Raw genomic sequence first — 16,534 nt, 5'->3', positions numbered from 1 at the left:
TAATAAAATAAACAAAAATTAAAAAAAATAATAATAATGATAAAAAAATAAAAAATGTTTGAGAGAGAATTCAATCTCAATTGTTACCAATTGATGTATGAAATCTGTTTATTATTATTACTTTATTTTTATTTTTTTGTATTGTATTATTATAATTTTATTTTTATTTATTTTTTGTTAAAATTTTAATAATTAAAAATAATTATGTAATAATTTAAAATAAAAAATGCGAGTTTCGATTTAAAATGCATTAAATTGTTATATAACTAATTTTAATTAAAATTTTATAAAAAAAAAAACAAAAAATAAATAAAAAAACAAATAAAAAAAAATAATAATATTATAATAAAAACAAAAAATGTTTGAAAGATAATTTAATCTCAATTGTTACAAAAAGATGTATGATTTTTGTATTATTATTATTTTAAGTTTTTTTTTAATATTTTACTTTTTTGCAAACAAAATCTTAATAATTAAGATTAGTTATATAATAATTTAAAATAAAAATGCTAGTTTCTATTTTAAACGCAATAAATTGTTATATAACTCATTTTATTTAAAATTTTATAAAAAAGAAATAACAAAAAAAAAAAAATTAAAAAAAAATAATATTACAATAAAAAAACAAATAAAAAATGTTTGAAATGTATGCATTTTGTTTTTTAAATTTATAAAGTTTTTTAAAAAAATTGCTTTTGGGAAATTTTATTACTAATAATGTTTTTTTAAAGAAATTTTAAAACAATTTTTGAAATACAAGTTAACTTTCATTGTCAAGATAATATTCATGCATATTTTCTTTAACTTCTATGCATTTTTTTAACACAATTATTCGTAGGAAAATTATTGTGATCCGCTTTACAAATGGATGCATATCTAAGTAGCATTGAAAAATTGATGGATAAATTTTGAATATATTTCAAGTATATATGAAAAGTATATATGAATTTCGATGCTCTAAAACGCTTATAGAATTAAAATTTTATGCACACATTTTTTGCCGATTTTTTAAAACTGAATATTTTTGAAGCGAAATTTTGAATAGTTTTTGAGAGAAATTTCCATTAAATAACTTCGTGAGTAATGAATGAACTTTGTTGTTGTAAAAAAAGTTAAACGATTAAAAATGATTGTATTTTTTTTTATATTTTATTTATTTAAAAAACTATTCCATTAATAAATGTTGATATATAAGCGTTGGGAAATGTTGGAAATGTTGTGAAAGTTGAATAAGGCAATCTATTAAAATTTAAAATTTTTTATGGAATTTTTAAGCAAAATTTCCACTCTACATTACTCTGCTCATTTGATGAATTTCTTACATTTTTGGATTAATTTATTAACTTGAAGTTGTTATTAAGAGTTCTTAGAAATTTCATTGAATGGATTTTATTATGAGCAAATGCATAGATATACAAGTTGGCGCGAAATTAATCAATCAATTGTGTTTTTGCGTAATTTGTTAACTAAAAAAAATTATATAAAAAAATAATTTTATAATTTATTATAAAATAATAATTTTAAAATCTTTATTTCAATCTTTGCGCGCTTCCTTCCTTGTCTGTTTGTATACTGGATATGTGAAGCTCACGAGTGTCAAATATGAGTGACGTACGTTCCATAGCAAAAATTAGAAATCTTCCGATAGGAATAATTGTTAAAAAAATTAACTAGCTTAAATACACATTTTACAAAATATTTGTTTTATATTTTTATTGCACACTGTTAGAACATAATCACCTAGTTTTCTGTACACAACTCAACTGCAAAACTACTTGACTACTTTCCAAATAGTCTCTCCAAGTATTTCTATTGGAAAATATTACATTTTTCACACAATTAAATTCGCTTAAACGAGATGGTCGCGTATTTTATTCCTTGGACACTCAATTTCGCTAATACATACAACCTGCACCTCCTACACACTCACCTGTCGAAATGAAAATCATAAATTCAAAGAAAAATACCTCATTAATAAAATTTCAACAAGAATTTCTTCGCCTACTCCCTCAAACGCACTAGACAGTCACTCGCACGGGCCTGCCTAACACAGATACTAAGCCACTTGAGTGGGCAAGTGCGGTGGCTGAGCCTCAATCAAGTTGAAATCGAAAGCATTTTGCCATAAATTATTAAAAAAAAAATTATTGCAGAATTTGCATAAAATTAAGTTTACAGAGAAAAGTTGCGAATAAGGTTCGTTACTGCTTTAAACTGTTTTTAATTCAATGATTTTTGGTAACTTTTTTGCAACTTATTTTTGGCGTTATTATATGAGCGCTGAACGAGTGAATGAACGCGTTGAAAAACACTTTTTTTTGTGGTGAGGCAAATAATTTTATGGACGTTTTCCTGCTTTGCAAAATTAGCAATTTTTTAATAAGATTTTTTTTGTTATACTTTTTTATGCTCGCACTTACTTTTTTGCTGTTGTTTTTTATATTTTTCAGTTTGCGTTTCACATTTAATTTGTATTTAATTTTTTTTTTTGCAATTACTGGCTTACTTTAAATATTTTTACAGTTGGCCTTTGTTTAGTTTTTGTTGTATTTCACGTTAAGGCAAAGAAGGTAAAATTGCCACAGCCGGTTTTTGCGAATTTTTTCTGCACTTTGCTTTTGTTGTTGCTGTAGGATACCAGCACCGAAGCGCAAGCTACTGCCCCACTACTTGCGAGCAGGGGGCGGCGATGGGTCTCTTTTGTTTGGTGGAATTGGTTTTACTTGAATAATACACTGTTTGGTTGTTGTTTCTTGTTTTTTTTCTTTTTAGTGTTGCTTTGTTTTTATTGTAATTGTAGAATTTGCACGCAAGAAAAATTTCAATACAACTGTTGCGCTATGCGACGACGAGGTTCACTGGCCGCAAGCGGGTGAGAAAAAATAGCTCAGCCAACACAACAGACAACATTAAGACAAAAACAAAAAATACGTACAATAAAAAACTTGAAGAAGCAGCGATGTAAGTAACAAAAAAAAATAAAACGAGCGGAATGTGTAACGAATGCGCTTGGTAAATCTGCAGCGGCGGTAAGCGATTGTTGGTGAAACACAACCACACGACGCGAGCAACAAAGACGAACTGAACTTGGTTGACTGGCCGCGAAGAATGTTAAGCAAGCAAGCGGTAGACTGACTCCCCAACAGAAAGCCAACAAAGTCCAACAGCTGCCGGTGTGGCGTAAGTTGAGGGCTCCAGCAAGAGCTGGCTGGTGCCGGAGTACCGAGCCGGTAAAGAACTGAGCGCTAGTGCTGTGGGCGGCCAAGAGAGAGAGAGAGAGAGAGAGAGATCGAGATAGCGGGAGAGCGAAAGCGCGAGAGTGCGGGTGTAAGTCTGTGCAAACGAAACGCAGCACTTGAAAGCTAAGCGAGCAACGATCTTCTAACAGCGGAGGTGAAGTGGAGCTAAAGTGGCAAGTTGTGGCACAGTTGGCTGTTGGTGATGACAATGCGCCGCGCGAGTTTGGAGAGTTTGAGCAGCGCATGCTGACTGTCGCGCAACGATTGAGCGATCAATTAAAAGTTGCAGAACTCAGCACGTTAACTGCCACAAGCGGCTAACGGGCAAATGAAGAAATATATATACATACACATACATAAATATATGCAAGAACTTCTCACCCATGCGTTTTCACATGCAAGGCGCTCTGCTCTATCTTCACTCAACAGAGCAACTTCTTCCACTGCAAAGCCTAAAAATGCTACACTCTCTTCAAACACAGCAAGCGCTTGTGCATCAAACTGCTGCAACTTCGACTAGGAACTATCAAGTGGCACTACTCAAGCAGAGGATCTTGTGCGCTTCTCAAGCTTAGAATAGCTATGCTGCAGCGCTGCTTTCGCTCATTGCATTCAAAGTCTCCGTTTCATTTTACTCCACATGTTTTCTCCAACTTTCTCACGCTCTCATTTAAGCGACTTTCGAAAAGTTACGCTCCCACTTACCTTCAACATTAACTTTTTAGCACCGCTCTCACATTGCTCTGTACTCTCTTCCTCATTCTTGCACTACCCCTCGCTTCTCTTATCAGCACCCTTGCCCTACACTACCTGTTACCGTTTGCGTACGCATAACTAGAAATTAAGCAATTACCGCCGGTGTTGTTGGTACCCCCGCTGGCATTCCCCCGAAACTAAGTGCATTAACTAAACGGCCGTCGAACTACAAGAACAAAAGAGCACACGACAAATGTACGCGCATATGTACATACATACAAATGTATGTATAGATATACTCAGATACACTCGTATGTAGTCATCGTATGGGCAGTGTAGCCATATGATAGTCAGTCAGCCAGTCTTCAAGTTCATTCTGAAGCTTTGCATGATTTGCTTTGCTTTGTTTTGGCTTTTTATGCATACCTTCCGCCACATTTCACAGGCGCGCCGTGAAATTAATACCTTCTTTCCTTTTTAAAGCTTGGTTTTTATTTTTACGCGAAATTTTAGCTGTTTTTTGTTATTTTATGCTTAATTTTATTTTTGTTTTCAACACTTCTATTACGTGTATATTTCCGTTGTATGTATGCATGTATTTTTTCTTACTTTTTTTATGTTTCGTAACTCATTTTTGCACTGGCCATTCCCAGCGCAAGTTACTACAGTTCTAAGTTTTCGTTGTTGAATAGCTCGAAATTGCTTTTGGTATTTAAAGTTTGTTAAGCTTTCACATTGAAAATAATTTTTTTGAATTTTTCGTTAACAAATGGAATACGTAAACACTTCATATTGTCTTTTAAGGTCATATTATTGAGCCCGGTTCGGCGGTGGAGAACCTAAATAAGAAGCTCACCATTTGCTTGTTAGGCTCCCTTTATCCTTGGCCGTAGCAGAGTAGTAGTTAGCTGAAGTTAGCTGCGGCAGATTCTTGGATTTTTGTACGCTAGCGACGGCCAGTATCGCAGGTGATAGAACGATGAGCTGTGTGAACTTTACGACGGCGTAGACATAGCGAAGCGAATAAAGATCCAGCGGCTACGCTGGCTGTATCATGCCGTCCGCATGGATACAAACGCTCCATCTCTGAAAGTATTCGATGCGTTCCCAGCTAGTGGAACCCATCCTTAGGCAAATCAAACGCAGAAAGTGGCGATGGATAGGTCACACATTGAGAAAACCATCAGATAGCATCACGAGAATGGCACGGGAATGGAACCCGCAAGGGAGCAGACGTCGCGGTCGACAGTGCGAAAATAACAGCACAGAACCGTGTTCGATAGAAGAGTCTTGTCGAGGTCCTATGCTCCCGAGGGGACTGAACAAGAAAAAAAAAACCAGCTGGTAGTAGCAGAGGAAGAGGAAGATCTTCTTTGCGTTGGAAAGCTCAGGTAAAGAATGACTTGGGTTCACTTGGTGTGTCTAACTGACGCCGGTTAGCACGAAAAAAAACGACAAGCGCACTTTGTTATACTCAACCAAAATCGCCTAAGCGGTTAGCGCGCCAATCAAGAAGTAAAAGAGAAGTTGCCTGTGAAAACCCCATGCAAATTTTTGTATAGTTTTGAAAATTCTCTTTTGTAAATAGGCAAAGTCCCGATTTTCGTGCGTCCAAGTTTATTTCCTTTCTTGAAATCTGTTCAGTTATACTTTCTCTCAGGCTCCACACTACTGTTCGCATTTATCAAAATTGGAAATCTCTCGATGAGACAATCATAACTAGAGAACGATTGAACATCGATTTTTGAAGCCAAGCCGCACCGAACTGAACTGCGGTCAATTTCAGCCGAAATCGAACCGAATATTTTAAAGGGTCCAAATAATAAACAAGGAATGACTTTTAAGCGATCCAGCATTTTTATATTTTAGATAAAGAAACAAAAAAAGGTATATAAGTCCCAATCACATTAATTTCAGCTCATAACATAACTTCACAGAACTCAACAAAAAGATGATGGTAACCCAACACTCCGCACGCGCAACCAAATTTTTGTAAAAGACATTTAAGAGCAGTGACTGGCGTTCCCGTAGGAAAAGTCTAAACAGCAAAAAACTCGCATTGTAATGTGAAAACCAAAACTTATCATTATTTTCACATTGCTAGCGGCACCGTCTACCGGTATAGAACTGACTGGCAGCACCGAACAATTGCTTACTAGCCACACTCGATGGACCAGCAGATGATATTTGAAAGCAATTACAAAAATGCTGGCTTTGTAAGTCGGCCAGTACTCAAAAACGTTTACAAAAACTAGAAGTTAATACAACTTTTCAGTAAAAAAAAGAAGCAATTTAAGAAATTCTCGGCACCTTTTTAGCTAAAGCTGCACCAAAACCTTGTGAACCGCGACTGATGATGTCAAATGATCGTGGAGAATTCGGCTTCCGAGTCCCCAAGTGGCATGGCAGTCAAAGTTCACCTCACAATTCCCTTTTTCATCACAGCTAAAGAGTAAACCTTGAAATCTATTATCCTTGTACATAATCAAACGCATTTTGTTGACTTTTACGTCAAGGTGAAGTGCGCGAAAGTGTTACGGGATGTATATTTAAAAGTTTCAGAATAATCTCTACTGACCTGAGTCTTTCAAGTATATAATAAAAAGCCATGGAATTGTGAATGGCCGAAATCATCTACTCATGAGATATTGTTCATTGTACGTTAGACCTAGAGGGAGTATTTAAAGGATAGGGAAAGACAAGGGGGGTGAGAATTCACTACTACCCTGCAAACTTCCCTGGTTTTTTGATGGAAAAATATTTATTTATTTATGTGAAATATAAATAGCGCAGACACACTAAATTTAGCGAAGTCCTCAACCATCTGTGTGATCCTGATGACGGACAAATGTGAAACATCGATGACGCGCCAAACAGTTAGAAGGCGTTGTTCCTAAGCAACGACAGGTGGGCATTCCATCTCTTTAGGACTGGTAGCGGCAGGCTAATCACCTACTCTGTCAGAAATCAAAATAGATTAACGAAACCAACGCAAGTCTGAGTCTTGTAGAGGCCCTATGCTCTCGAGTGAAGTGAACAAGGGGAACAAATTTAAATATAATTATAGGACGACGCTATCGGCCTGATTAATTTGTAACAGATTTTTTATAATATATTTTAAGGGATAATAATTTAAGCATTCCATGCCGTCTGCAGCATTTATTGGCCGGTAGAACTTTTTCAATAAATTCTAAAATTATTTGCATCTTTTTCATTGATGATGTTTGTATATATTTTGTTTTTATAAAGTATATATTTTTTTTACTACTATTCGATCCGAAGAATATTTCTACTAAAATAACTATCACTCGTTCACAAAATTTTAAATCTATTAAATTTTATTACCGGACTAAGTAGCAGACTGAAACTACCGTGAGCGTAAAATTGCGCAGAAAATTTAATCATTTTTGTTATAAAAAAGCATAAATTCGCTTAAACTACGACAGCGAAAGAAATTTGCAAGCGAGCGTAGATAAATTTTAATTTATTGTGATAAAATTCGCAAATATCTTTGCATTTTTTTCAAGCGTAAAATTATAAATTCAAATAACAGGTGAGCGTAGTAGGTCAAACGAGATGAGATGCGGAAAAGCGAAAGGCGAAAGAAGAAATGTTTACTTTCAATAAAACCGGATAATAAATGGGTAAATAAATTATGAGGAAGTGAAATTGATAGGATTGAAGGGGTATGAAATTATATTCAATGTATTATAAGTAATGGAAATGGAATTAAATGAAATGGAACAAAATGGAATGCATTGAAAACACAGGGAATTTTATGGACCGAATTAAATGGGCAGTGCGTTGTGAAATGAACTGAAGTGAAATAGGATACAATAAAAGGAGATGAGAGGAGCTGTGGCAAATGAAACAATAAGGAATGAAACGAAACGGAATGGCGAAGAGCTACATATGAAAGCTAGTGAAATTGAATTTTATATTATACAAGGTGAAGTCTAAAATAAACAAGACTGGCGTTATAAAAGTGTTTTAAATGGCGCCATCTTTTAATGAGTAGGTGCGCTTGTAGTTACATCCCTAGCTGACTTCCAGTGAAAGCTTTGTGACATTCGGTACAGTAGAAGCGAAGTTATTGCGTCTAAAGTGCCAATATGTTTGTGTCATCGGTACAAAAATAAGTTTCGAACAAAGAGCTAATATCAAATTTTGTTTTAAAATCAGAAAAACATGTACCGAAACATTTGAATTGATGAAAAAAGTATATAGTGATACTTGTCTATCTCGTGCCAGAGTTCATGAACGGTTTACACGTTTCAGAGATAGTTGTAAGGACATAAATGACAATGAACATACGAAGTCAGTAATCACCGAAAACTCCATCGAAATTGTTCGTAAATTTATCAAAAATGAACCGAAATCATCGTTGAAATTCATGGAATCAGAGTTGAATATCTCCAAAATATCGATTTGCTGCATTTTAACTGATAAATTGGAATTACGAAAGGTATCATCTGTACGTTTCATTCCACACAATTTAACTGAGGACCAAAAATTCCTCAGAATTCAGCATTCGAAAGACCTCTTTAAAGAGGCGAGAAAAGACGAGAACTTCCTTTACAACATTGTAACTTGTGATGAAACGCGAAGCGTCAAAGTGCCGAATGGAAGGCCAACTGGCTAATGCACCATCTCATCGATCCACACTTGTGACTGGCTTTTGACTAGAAATCGCATTTTAATCATCAATCACTCATCATATTCGCCTGGTGTGGCTCCTTGTGACTTCTACCTATTCGGAAAATTTCATTTGGCCATCAAAGGAAAACGTTTTGTACCGACATTTTGAAAGACATTCCGGTCGATATTCTGAAACACTTTCAATAAGCTTTTAGATCACGCATAATAGTAAACTCGAAGTCATCAGAACAAAGGTCTTGTCGTTTCTATTTTAGCTCAGTCTTGTTTATTTTGGACTTCACCTTGTATAAGCACATAGTATGGAAGGTTGTCACAATGAATGAAATAAAATAATATCAAGGCAAAGAGGTAGGAAATAAACTTGAAAGAACCGATTTAAAAGGGAACAAGCGTGCCATTTGCCAGCTCCAGAGCCAGTACAAAGAACATTTTTCCCGAAGAAGTAAGCACAAAATCGTACTATCATGTAGAGAATGGAGAAGGTGGCGCCTTCCGAAAATCCCTACGTTATTTTTGGCGAACTTGACAATTAAGTGGTGGATAATAAAGAAACCTAAGTGCATAATTTAGACTATCTTCTTGGGCTTCCAATCACTTGCGTGTGTCAAAACGATTTGCGCTGGTTGACTACCGAACCGTTTCGATATCTGTAGAGAAATATTCAAGAAATTCAGCGGCAGTGACGTAAAGCGCGGGTGGCGTATCTTAGCAATTAGTCGCTTGTTTTTTTCGGGAAATCGGGCCATCTGGCAACTACATCTCAAGGCAACTTAAAACAGTCAATTTTCAGCGGTACACAAACATTTTTTTTGCCAAAAGTTTGCAGAGATTTAAGGAAAACTAACCATCGAAGACGAATCACCATCATTCACCAAGCCAATGCGAGTTCTCACGTATCGGCTCACACGAGAGAGTTTTTGAACTAATGGGTCATTTGTCTTACATCCCTGATTACACGTCTAAAGATTCTCTTTCCTGGGAGGACAGCGTTTTCCAACGCCTGAGGAAGCTGTTGATCCCTTTAAGGTGCCCCAGTGGTCGAGAGCTCGAAAATTTACAGTATTTTCAGGATTTTTTTTTACAATGAAAAAAATTAAAAACAATATCTACATTTTTTAGACTTTTTATTTAACTTCTTTTACATTCAAAGGCCACTGGGACCTCTTAGCAATTCGTTTTGGAGTTATCCATTTCTGATTGGCAAACAACAATAAATCCATATTCATTATTATTTTACCGTATTTTTATTAGTGGGCGCAAAATATAAAAGGTAATCTGCATGGCGTAATGCATTTGATAGAATACCTTTCTACCCATTAATTGAGAGAAACATTTCTTATTTCCACCTCTTTTTCATTATTGCTGTGCTAGCCAGCCATTTGTTATGATTTTAAATCTTATGCGGCTGCGTTCTTTTTTTTCACAATATTCACTTTCATTATTTAGTGAATTCTTCCGAAATGGAAATACTCTTCCTAAGCTGTGGTTTTAAGCTGATTTCAAATTAAAAACCGAAAGCAAGCTAATCAATTCATAAACCAAAACTTTCTCTTCTACCAAAAGACCAAAACAAAAAGAATGTGAATAAACACACAATAAAAATGATAAAAAATGAGAGAAAGAAGACGACATTTGCCCTGCTGGAGTGGAGAGCCCCGCTAATTTTTTGAGACGCTCATTAGCCAGTGGCTTGAGCTTCTTCTATGTGTATATTCAACCGTTATTTGTCTTCAACCAGTTGGCACAAAGCCTGCAAGTGATTTTATTAATTCGCCGCTACTGTTGTTGACTTTAATGTCTCACGAATGACTACTGTGCGCACCAGCTTACTTAAGCAAAAAAAAAAAAATGATAAAATGAAAAAAAAAATAAATAAATAAATAAAAAAAAAAAATCAGTAAGAAACAAAGAATAAATAAATACAGTATGCATTAAAAAAAGGGGGCCATCAAGAAAGTCAATGAAAATTAATTTGTAATTTTTGTTTTCCCGCTAAGCAATCGAACAAAACAAATTGCGTAATATTTCCTAATTATATGTATATATTAATATATCATATATGTATGCATATACTTACACCCGTGTTCACAATAATAGTAGCGCGACATATTGCAAAGTTTTTTTTACTTTGTTTTTTTTATAAAAATATATAACTAGTTTTTATTACAAGAAATATCATATAATTAAAGGGTTTAGTACTTTGCAAATATTTTTAAAAAATTCTAAAAACTCCCCAAAAAAAATTTTAAAAGTTTTGGTCAGAATCTTTAGAAAATGTTTCAAGCTTTGCACTAAATTAAAAAATGAAAGTTGTTTCAAAAAAATTTCAAAAGTTTTGGTCAGAATTTTTAGAAAATTATTTAAAACTATGCACAAAGTGCAAAAAACTTAAAAAAAACTACAAAAGTTTAAGTTAGAATTTGTAGAAAAAGGTTTCGAACTTTGCACGAAATTTTAGTATTTACAAAAAATGTCAAAAAAATATCAAAAGTTTTAGTCATTATTCAAAAAAGTCATATTCAAAAAATTTGTAGCACCAAATTTTTATATGTTCAAAACATTTGAAAAGTTTTATTCAAAATTTTTAGAAAAATATTTAAAACTATGCACAAAGTTCAAACAATTTTCAAAACAAATTTCAAGCACTATCAGGATTTTTGCATGAAACTTTAAAAAATTTCAAAAGATTCAGTCAGAATTTTTAGACAATTTTTAAACTTTCCATAGGATTTTAATAATTCCAAAAAATTCTCGAAAACATTTCAAAATTTTACTCAGAATTTTTATAAAATTTTTTAACTCTGCACAAGATTTTAACAATTTCAAAAAAATGTTCGAACACATTTAAAAAATTTTAGTTTAAATTTTTAGAAAAATATTTCAAATTTTGAACAAAATTTAAAAAAGTTTCAAAGAAATTTTAAAAGTTTTAGTTAGAATCTTTCAAAAAGTATTTCAAACTTTGCACAAAATTTTATTACATTCAAACAAATTTTGAAAAAAATTTCAAGAATTTTATTCAGAAGTTTTAGAGAAATGTTTCAAACTTTGTATAAAATTTAAAAAACTTTCAAAAATATTTTAAAAGTAGTACTCGGAAGCTTTATATGAGGTTTAAAAAAATAAATAAACAAAAAATTAAAAAATTTAGGTTAAAATTTTTAGAAAAATGTTTCAAAGTTTGCGCAAAATTAAAAAAAAAAAAATTTCGAAGTTTTAATCCGAATTTCAAGATAATTTTTTTGAACTTTTCACCTAATTTCAAAAAATTCCAAAAAAATGTCTACAAAATTTAAAAGTTTTACAGACGCATGCAGTTTTGTGGCTCATTAAATTATGAAACATTGACGGGCCAGTTTAAGGTGGCTCACAATTCGCATTAATTTTTAATAACATTTTTTCCGGTATTTTGCATTTTCTTCCACAACCAAATGTTCGAAATTTTTTTGTAAGGAGAAAATGCAAAAAAAAAAAATGTGAAGAATCAACCCGATTTTTGAGATACTTTAAACTTGCATTTTTTTGCATCAAAATTCAAAGGGCTATAAAACTGCATACCAGAAATTTTTCTAAATATCTTTGCTAAAAAGTTTATAATATTGAAAAAAACTTGTTTATTTTTTTTAAATGTTGTGCAAAGCTTGAAACACTGAGTTATATTTTTATAAAAAATATTTCTATGAAAAATAAAATAAAAAATAAAATAAAAAATAAAATAAATTATAAATAAATAGTAAAACATTTGCAATATATCGCGCTGCTATTATTGCGAACGCAACTGTACATACATACATTTATCCACTTTAAAAGCGCACAGCTTTATTGCATGCCACAGAGTGCTGCAGCCCTCGATACTGTGACAGTGCTGAGCTTTAATAAAATAATTTTTATTAATTACACTTTAATAACGCGCACTTCAATGGAGCTCAATTCAATGCGTTCAACGGAGACTGCCTTTAGCTTTTTTCCAATGCCTCGTTGTTTTTGTTGTCGTTTGTTGTGCTTGTTGCCCGCCGACTTCCAAGTTCAATTAAGAAATCGCCAACTTGCTTTTGTGTGTATGCCACACAATATGCGCCAGTGGCTACTGTGCAACGCATTGAATGGGCACGCCACTCCCTCCATGCCACTTTTTAAGCAATTTGTCCGCCTCTTTTAGATAAACTCACGGCCAAACGTATCTATGTACGCATTTATCTTCATATTTTCCGCATTTGCTCGATGTCGATCGCCTTCGCGCCACGTGGCTGCTGGTCACCCTAATGGCGTACTGATTGCTTTGTGTCGCCTAGTGTAGTTACAGGCACTCGTATGCGAGAGCGCATGCGTGTGTGTGTGTGTACTGTCTTCATGAACACGCAAATAAATTGTTACTTTTGACGCAGTTGACGTATTTTACTGTCAGTTGACAGATATTTTCAAACTATTGCGTTCATTTGTATTCTTCGTATTTTTCTATACAGTTTTTTTTCAATTTTCTCACTATTGCCCTGCGACGTTGCTTTGTTCTTTACCGCCGCTGGATTCAATTGATGAAAGCTGCTTGCGTAAGAAAGAAAATATTGCGATTGTCGCATGCCAAAAGTGCGATTTTCAATTCGATAGCAGCAATGAACCAAGCAGGAAAGAGGCCCAGAAATGTAGAAATATCTACCCGAGAAAGATCTACCAAAGCATAAAAATGTTGAAAGATCTACTGGAACTGGTGTCTACTGGGTACTTAGCAACCGGTAACTCGACTTCCAATGAGCCGAGCAGGAGAGTGGTCGGTATTGTAGAGCATTTTGTGTTGAGTTTCCTATGCAGGAAAATGTAGAAAAATCTACCGGAGCTGGGTCTATTGGATACTTAACAACCGGTAACTCGACTTCAGTGTGAGCAGAAGGTTAGTTGAGCTAAAACCTTGCCAAGAGATGATATTTCGTGCTTAGTAGGCAATCAGAAAGCAAAGTATCCTATCGACGAACAAAAGTCATACTCGCCCTGCATCATAACCAATCCTTAGCGCAGAACGAGGACTTTGTTGAACGAAAATGAGAAGTACGTAAGAGTTTTATTCTACAGAAGATTCCCGGAGTCTTTGTTCTCATTAAAAAGGATTACCGAAGAAGTGAGAATGTTGATCTGACATGGAAACATAAAAATAATATGACTACGTTGGCTTGAACATTTCATATCTATGAGCAATAAAGCTCCGGTGAAAAGATCCTTCCTTTTGGCACCTATGAGCAGACCAATGAGAGGCAAATAAGCTACTTGCATTCGGCTGCGTGAGCACTCAGTACCTAGTAGCCAGTGAAAAGAACAGTTTGTCTGTAGTAGAGCTCTAAATACCCAAGTATCGAGTAGTGGAAGTAGCTCGATACTCGCTTGAAACTCGTTCACTGCTAAACTGCTCCAGTGTTTGTTCGAAATTTTCGAGCTTTTGAACACGAAAATTGTCAATTCTATGTGTCAGCATTTCTTTGGTTTGGAAACTTGTGAAACTTAAAACAAATTTCTGGCAAAAAATTTAAAAAAACCAAAGCAAAAATTGCTTAAAATACTCGAAAAACGTTTTCTAACGCTCGAAAATTATTGAGTAGGGAGCATCGAACAGATGTGCGGGTACTCAAGAACGAGTTAACTAATGGAATTGAAGCCAAGCTTGACCTGAGTTAAGAAATTTGACGCTTGATGAGACTCAGCCAAAAGCCATCTCTTCTACCTCTGAAATATTTCATCACCATCAATGTTACTGTCCTCGGAAGTGATAGTGTTTTGGAAAAAATCGACGTAAGCTCTTATGAAGGTCGCACATATGGCTTTGACAGTGCTTTCCATAGGATCTATGTAAAATTTTGTGATTGGGTCCATTATCGGCTAATCATTTGTGAGAATTTTTCTGACGGGTATGAAGTTTTCGATACGAAGATTATGAGTTTTAAGGCACTACTTATGCCAGTTGCCCTGTTACTGGAGTTCAAATGGGTTTTAAAATTGCAATATGTTTTAACGGCTCTTGGCTCCCAATTTCCCAACCTTGATTGACATTGACACCAACTAGGCTTTATAGAAGTTAAGATGACATTCTCTGTGTGGAGACTTCGATTTATCCTTGAACATGTTTTAGGTTAGCCTGGTTGACAATAAGCCACGCATAGACCTTTTGGTCCCTAGCGATACCAGATGGAGAATCCTTGAACGTAAACCAGTTTAGATTTCAGAGGGTTTAACCATAGATGCCTGCTGCTGTGAGATCCTTGTGATGTATACCTGTCCCTGATCAGTTTGATTACGTCGTCAGATGTGGATGGCGATTTTTCTCTATTACTTTCAGTATTTTTTTTGCGCAAAATCTATTGTATTTTACAGTCGAATCTATTTATATCATTTCTCTTCGAGATGTACCTCTTGGAGGGAGTTTTCTTATAGAAAAGTCGTCTAGATCAAGTCTTGTTAGCTGCACAATGAGCAGAACCTTAAAAAGCGGAGTCGTGGGCTGAGTGAAAACAGGCCTTGTAAAGGCTATCCCATACTAACTAAGGTCTAGATTCTGAACACTATAATGAAGGCATGCGTTGAGTCCTACTTTTGCCTTCCTTTTGTGACATATCATATCTTCCGCTCAAGCCAAGTCATATGAACGACTTTGCAGGAAACAAGTGAACAAACTTTTTAAGTGTATTTTCCAGATTCTTAACTATTTTAAAACTGCACCCTGGGCATAAGAAGATTCATCCAGGAATTCTTACAAAGGAAATAGGTATGTGAACATTCAGCCAGGGTGAACATTATTTGCTTCGGAGCTTCGGAATTATATCATCGAGCTTCTGAAGGCTCACAATGTCCAACAGGCTTTGAATGGCCGCATATACATGTATGTATATATGTAAGTATGCATATAAGAGTACTTAAAAATAATTTTAATTGTAATAGTCAACAACAACTACTACATCACAAATCTCATCTTGGCAGTCATTATGTTGATTATAACTCAGCAGTAGCTAACTAACAATTCGCCCATCGTCATCTTTAAAGTGTATGTGCTCACATATACGCACACACATACATATATATTAACATTTATGCAGCCAATTGATTTTGATTGCAATTTGTTTTGATTGATTTAGTTAGAAAAATTGTGAAAAATTGCTGCCGTTGCTGCTGCTGCTGTTGATCTCGTTGCTCTACACTCAAAAGAAAGAAGCAAGAAAAACAAAAGCAACTTGTCTAAGCGCTGTTATTGCTTGCCTTGCATGTGTGATTTATTGTTGTGCTGCCGCTTGGACGTAATGAGTTCAATTGGATTATCATGGGCGGACGTTTTTGAATTTCGTGAAAAGTGCACTGAAGGGCAGTCGGTTTTTCAAATAAACTGGGTATGATTAGGATATGACTTGCGAACTTTTTTAAAAGGTTCCGCAAAGGTTTCACTTATGTTATAGCCGATGTGATAATATTATTAAATCATTAATTGAAAAAGCGCAAAATGTGTACTCGTATACAAAGTGACTTTCAATATTTCGATCAGATATTAAAGTTAGTTCGATTATTAGCTTTTCAAAACACAATAATTGAATTTTCACTAATTAATATCTAGTAATACGGAGCATTTCAAAGCTCCATGTTTTAACTTTTTATCACAAACTTTGCTCATCTAAGCGCATACCCGACTTTACTTGTAATTGACTGCATACATTCGACCACAAAAAGAAGTATGGAGTTATCAAAGTGAAGGGGTATTCATGCCAGGTTTGGATCGGAGATCTGGAATGGATAGTAGATTGAGCTTGAGAAACCAAAGCTTATGTATTTTTGGACCGAAATTCGTGAAGTAGATATCAATGAGAGGATGAATCACAATTCTTTAGCAGAAATTCAAATTTTATGATCTATGGTAGGAAGTACATTCTTCGAGGTAAATACTTTAAATTTACTTAAATTTAAATTTACTTCTG

The 16,534-nt window shown here is 34.4% G+C and overlaps 1 protein-coding gene across 2 annotated transcripts in view; it reads right to left on the bottom strand.

Annotated features, from left to right (window-relative positions):
* The window catches only part of LOC129242957 (mucin-3A), a 65,543-nt gene extending 62,456 nt beyond the window's left edge, over positions 1–3,087 (bottom strand). The window contains exon 1 of one of the 2 annotated variants that reach the window (XM_054879924.1): positions 2,421–3,087. The gene's annotated coding sequence lies outside the window, so the exon portion shown is untranslated. The remainder of the gene's footprint in view (positions 1–2,420) is intronic. The other variant, XM_054879925.1, reaches the window with a different exon arrangement.
* Between the last annotated feature and the right edge of the window lie 13,447 nt (positions 3,088–16,534).

Source organism: Anastrepha obliqua, chromosome 3 (genome assembly GCF_027943255.1).
Source record: "Anastrepha obliqua isolate idAnaObli1 chromosome 3, idAnaObli1_1.0, whole genome shotgun sequence".
Lineage (NCBI taxonomy): Eukaryota > Metazoa > Arthropoda > Insecta > Diptera > Tephritidae > Anastrepha > Anastrepha obliqua.
This window is presented reverse-complemented; position numbering and strand designations above follow the sequence as displayed.